The sequence below is a fragment of the Miscanthus floridulus genome, chromosome 3 (assembly GCF_019320115.1).
Source record: "Miscanthus floridulus cultivar M001 chromosome 3, ASM1932011v1, whole genome shotgun sequence".
Classification (NCBI taxonomy): Eukaryota; Viridiplantae; Streptophyta; class Magnoliopsida; order Poales; family Poaceae; genus Miscanthus; species Miscanthus floridulus.
The window spans coordinates 125,221,653-125,227,902 of NC_089582.1; the positions used below are offsets into that span (position 1 = coordinate 125,221,653).

At 54.1% G+C, this 6,250-nt stretch overlaps 1 pseudogene; it reads left to right on the forward strand.

Moving 5' to 3' along the window:
* The first annotated feature begins 277 nt into the window (after positions 1 to 277).
* Positions 278 to 2,797, forward strand: LOC136542350 (putative UDP-rhamnose:rhamnosyltransferase 1; annotated as a pseudogene).
* Positions 2,798 to 6,250: the final 3,453 nt, after the last annotated feature.

The window sequence follows — 6,250 nt, forward strand, 5'->3', positions numbered from 1 at the left end:
GCTGGAGCCCCCCTAGCCCCACTGCTGGCTCCGTGCCTGGGCAAGAGCAATGTTATTTTGTCTAAAATGATCTTAAGATGGGTCCATCACGGTTGTTGCTATAGCTACAATATTTAAAGTCGGAATAGACCATAAATTTGGGGCTCACTCAACAAATAAAAAAACCAGTGCAATCTCATCATGTGGCTGGTGTGGATATGGAAGAAGGTAAGAGACAGAGTTATTTGTTTGTGGTCGACCGCAAGGCCACTTCCACAATGTCAAGGTCGACTTTAAGACCCTTAACTGACGGCCAGGACGGGACCAGGATGCTCAGCGTCCCCCTCGTAACTGGTATGGAGTAGCTGCAATGCGTGGTTAGCGTCGCTCCCCTCTAATTATAAATTATAATACTCAGGACCCTCAAGACCCAGCTCTCCTATAGCGGCCAGTCTCTGTGTACTTCCCGCCGTCCGCAGTCGATCAGCAGTGTCGATGGCCGCCGCCGACTCCTCCCCACTGCACATCGTCATCTTCCCGTGGCTGGCGTTCGGTCACTTGGTCCCCTGCCTCGAGATCGCCGAGCGCCTTGCAGAGCGCGGCCACCGCGTGTCCTTCGTGTCCACCCCGGGCATCCTCAGCAGGCTCCGCCCGGTCGCGCCTGCGCTGGCCTCGCTCATCGACTTGGTGGCCCTCCCGTTCCCGCGCATTGATGGCCTCCCCGAGGGCGTCGAGGCCACTTGCGATCTCCCGCCCGGCAAGGCCGAGCTCCACATGGAGGCCTTGGACCGCCTCGCCCCGGCCTTCTCCGCCTTCCTCGATGCCGCCTGCGCCGACGGGAAGGTGGACTAGCTGCTCATCGATAACTTCCACGCGTCCATGGCGGACGTCGCCAGCGAGCACAAGGTTCTAGAGACGGATATATATAGTACTCCGTACACCGTAATGAACAATGAAAACCAGATGCGTGCATTTTGGTACCCTGCAGTAATAAGCCCTTCTTTTGCTTGCATTGTCGATGTCCTGCAGGTTCCCTGCATACCGAACATGCCCTACTCTGCGGCGACGACAGAGGATTTCGGCATTCCAGACCTCAGGACGGTTCCACCAATGTTCCGGCGATTTGTTGAGGCCTTCGAGAAATGCAAACTTATCGTTGCTCGTAGCAGCTTTGAGTTGGAGCCAGAGTCCTTGCCTCTCATGACAAAAATCTTGGGAAAGCCGGTCCTCCCCGTGGGCCTACTTCCCCCGCCGCCCGCCGGAGCCGGAGGCAACAACACACAGCGCGACGACAGTGCAGCCCTGTCGTGGCTCGATGAGCAGCCGTCCAAGTCTGTGGTTTACGTCTCCTTTGGGAGCGAGTACCCGATGACGCTCAAGCAGCTGCACGAGATTGCTCGCGGGCTGGAGCTCGATGGAACGCGCTTCCTCTGGGCTCTCAAGAAGCCTAAAGGCGTCCACCCCGACGAGGACGTCCTGCCTCCGGGTTTCGAGGAGCGCACGCGTGGGCGCGGCTCCGTTGTCACGGGCTGGGTTCCTCAGACCAGCATCCTGGGGCATGGCGCCGTCGCCGCGTTCGTGATGCACTGCAGCTGGGGCTCCACCATCGAGGCGCTTCAGTATGGCCATCCTCTGATCATGATGCCAGTTCTCGTGGACCACTTGTCCACCGCGCGGGTGATGACGGACCTGCGGAAGGTCGGAGTCAAGGTGCGGAAGGAGAAAAATGACGAAGCGTTTCTTGGTGACAACATCGCAACCGCGATACGGGCTGTCATGTGCGAAGAAGAAACTAGGAGGATCTTTGTGGCCAATGCTAAGAAGTTGCAGGAGATTGTGGCAGACGACAAGTGCCACAACAGGTACATAGACGAATTCATTCAGAGCCTGAGAACCTACAAGAACTGAAACAAGGTGATGGTGCGTATACATTACATACACGCATGGTTGGCATTATTTTATTACATGTGATTCTTGCATTTCATTTTTACAGTCAACTCTCAAAATTTTTCTAAATGCCCAGACTCCAGCTAATAATAGGTTTGAAGTTAGTACTGGAACACTGGCTGCTAATAACAGGATTGTCTTTTCTCAGTTAGATCAATACACACTGCCTTAGTTAGTAATGGGGTCAGAGTGTCTCAAGAAATTTGGCGTGCTAAATTACCAACAAAGATTAAAATCTTTATGTGGTATTTGAAAAAAAAAGGTGTTATCTTAACTAAAGACAATCTTATCAGGAGAAATTGGAATGGGATAAGAATTGCTGCTTCTATCATAAACCAGAGTCCATTCAAAATCTTTTTTCGACTGTGCATACGCTAATTCTTGTGGCGAGCTGTGCACTTAGTGTTTGGAATACCGAGACCAATAAGCATGTACGATATTTTTCATCGCTGGTGTAATTTGGGAGGTACCAAACCAAACTTGTTACTACTAACTGCAGTAGCATCATTAGTTGGGCAATATGACTTACAAGAAATGAAGTTATTTTTGATAAATGTAGACCAAAATGTTTCTTGCAGGTAATGTCCAGGGGAACGGAGGGATGTATTCCTCCATGCCTGTGGCCTCCTCGAAGAGTCCGCCTTGCAGTTCTTCACGTTAAATGGACGGTTATCTACTAGTCTGATTGGTCTTCATTAGTATAAACTTTCGTGTGTCGTTTTAAGCTTCGTGTTTGCTTGTAAGAACTTAGTTGGTGTGTTTGGGTGTGGCATGATTCTACATAGATGAAGCCCGATATTAACTATCCATTATCTATAAAAATAATGTATCCATGCCTATCCAATATTTAATAAGATTGCCTGTCAACTCATTCGTTCCCAGCGGTTCATACAAGCGCTGCTGATTTGTAACTACTCTCCTATCTAGTCACAAATAGTGACCCAGCGCATGTACAAAACAACGCTACTACTACTACTACATATTGCTTGAAAGAGTACTGAAATTAAGGAGACGGTGCTATAATCACTTAATCAGAGGCGGTTACAAACGGACGTCACCTCTAGAAAATAATGTTGAGGGACGTCGGGAAAAGCCCGTCTCTCTTAACACTCAGCCCACCTTCGTTGATACTCCTTTCGTCTCTAAATAAGTATTCTTCTCGTTATTTTGAGAAGTTAAATGCTTTTAATTTGGGTTAGATTTATAAAAAAATAGTATAGACATTTATATCTCTAACTAAGTTTACTATGAAAATATATGGTATAATTAATCTAATAACATTTATCTAGTATTACAAACATTAATTATTTTTTAGAGTAAAATGTACTAGATGTCCATTAACTTTTGAGGAAGTGTCATCTGGTCCATCAACTCTCAAACTGTATTTTTAGGTCCCTAAACTTTTTAAGTGGTTTACCATAGATCTATACCCTTTTTTTATGTTTGTATTTTACAAAAATCTCCTTCTGTTTCTTTTTCTTTCACATGGTTACCCCTCTTCATCTTGTGAGCACATGGGTAATGGCGAGCAGAGCGTCGAGGCATACTTTGGCTCCGCCGCGGTGGGCGTGGGCGGGAAGCTGCCATCGTCTAGGTACAAGGGCGTGGGCAGGAAACTGCCGCAGCCAGGCGGGAAGCTACTTTGATGAGCTCGCGCAGAACAAGCGCACCTTATCCGCCACCTCGTCGCTGCCAACAACCATTCTTCCCACGCGTCGCCCTCCCCCATGACGGCTGCGCGTGGGGTCACCTCTTCGACAAGATGGTCACCCCCAGCGACTTGGGCAAGCTGAACTACCTGGTGATCCCGAAGCAGCAAGCCGAGAAGCAAGGGCGTGCTCCTCAACCCAGCCAGAAGACGGCGCGAGCAAGGTGTGGCAGTTCTGGTACTTGTACTGGGCCAGCAGCCAGAGCTACGTGCTCACCAAGGGCTGGAGCCGCTTCGTCAAGGACAAGGGCCACCGTGCCGGCGACGTCGTCGACTTCTACCGCTTCCGGCCTGGAGAGCAAGCTGCCCTGCCCACGTCGCCAGCGGGTGCAAGGGAGCAGGGAGTCCATCGGGCGCAGCAGGGAGATCGCCGACGAGGGCCACACGACGTCGGCCCACGGCCAGGACCTGTGAGTGTGGACCCCGGTGCTGGCCATCCACCACGACAAGTCCATCTGGGCCCCAACGAGTAGTCGCGCACGAGTTCAAGCCGGAGCGTGTAACATCCCGGTGTTACGATATTATTTAGCACCGCGATTTAGGCCTAAGTAAAATTTTTAAAACGAGTTTCTCGAATTTTTTATTTAAAATATACGTGAAGCGATAAGCGAATCCTGTATCACTTAGTTTCGTGGACTCAAATACATGCTCAAGTTAAATTACGCCATACGCAGGGATATTCAGGACTGTCCGATAACGATGCTATCGAACGATTTGATCTTTAAGATTCGGCGTGACGAGCAACTGTTATAATAGAATAAAAGTCCGTAATAAATAGGATGAGATATATATATATACATATATAGACTCACGGGTCTAGCTTTATATGCATGAACGGTGATGAGAGTTTCCCATTTGGTGGTGGAAATCTGTCCTCTGTACAAGTTGACCTCGCTCTCTCTCACGCGTCTGTCTTCTGTATATCCTTGGCTTGGCCTCTGCCTGCCCCTGTCTGCTCCTGTCTTCTCCGGTCATGTCTGTCTCCGATTGATTTTCCACGCCAAGCTGCTATCGCCTGAGCAAGGTTCCAACTCACGTATTTCCACGTCTCTGCCTCATCTTGTCCCGGTCTGCCCTCTGTCTCCGATTGCATTGCCGAGCTGCCATCCACCTACCGCACTGCCCGGGCCGTCCTCCCGAGCCTCCATCGTCAGCTTCCCCCGACGCCTCAGCTCCATTCCCCCCCCCCTCACTCTTCCTCGCTACTCGCGCATGCTCCATGCCATGCCGCTCCTTCCCGTCCCCACTGCTCTCCCGCGCGCGAGCACGTCATGGTCGCTCCACCTCCGCGCGCCTTGCCCTCTACGATGTCTCTCTCTCGCACTACGTCTTCCCGGCCGCGCGCGCGCCTCACCTTGCCGGCGGGTGGTCCGCCGCAGCCTTGCCTTCTCCGACCCCGCCACGCCGTCCTGGTCCACGCTGGCCGCGCCCTCGGCCCCGCTACTACCCGCACGTCGCCGGCCAACGCCGTTGCCCCTCCTCCGCGCTCTTGCCACCGTCGCTGCGCCTCCTCGAGCCGTCACCCCGCGCGTGGTCGTACCTCGCCTCGCTCCTCCGCGCTGCCATGGCTGCTTCCACCGCCGCCACCGTGCGCGCGAGCGCACTCCATCGCATCGCCCGAGCCCGTGGGCGGCTCCACTGCTTCGCGCGTTCCTCGGCCCCATGCTGACCCGTGGCCGCTGCCCTACCTGTGCCCGCAGTGTCTCGTCATGGCCGCTGTAGCGCCGCGGCACGCTGGAGTCGCCGTGTGCGTGGCTGGCCATTTGCTAGCACCGACGCCCCTGTTTTTCCCCACGCCGCCGTCTCGGGCCATGTCATCGTCGCCTCACCGTCATCCGCGCGGCCCGCCTGCTGTCCGTGGCCGGTGATGCGCCCTGCTGCCGAGCCGGTTTGCCCTGCCACCGTGCGCGGGCGTGTGGGTCCCACTGTCGCGTCCCGTGCCACGCTGCTTGGCCGCCAATGCCGCTGTGGACCATGCTGCGATGCCCCGTAGCCGCCATCACCGTGAGCGCGTGCTACTCATCAGAGTCGGCCCGTCGACCGCCTAGAGCCACCCTGCCGGCGCCGTAGGGCCATCGCCACACCTCCGCGTCGTGCCCCTCAGCCACGCGCGAGCACGCCATGCCCGGCCGGCGCCGTAGGGCCGGCGGCTGGTCTCCTTTGTCTGTGCTCTGCTCCTGGGAAGAGTAGTAAAGGTGAGAAGGTGAGAAATCCAAGGAATAGAAATACGTAGGGTGTTTTCTGCAAAATACATGACTCATTGAATAGTAATCTGGACCTTGGATTGATTAGAGAAGAGTGTAGGGGTCACTTCGCAAAAATGCCATCGCCGCCGTGCCCCAAGCCATGTTGGGCCGGCTCGTTGGGTCGGCCTGCCGTGGCTGCGTCCCGCCTGGGCCGCCGCGCTGCGTGGGCTGGCCATCTGCTAGGCCTCGCGCCTCTACGGGCCGCGTGCGCCACGCGCCCTGGATGGGCCGTGCTTAGTCGGTGGGCCACGCAACGCTACTGGGCCACCGCCTGCTCACCGCTGGGCCTAGCCGAACGGGCCACTGGGTCGGCTGTTGTCTGTTGGCCCTTTTGTTCTAAGCAATTGCTAATTTAGTCTTGGGAATAAAA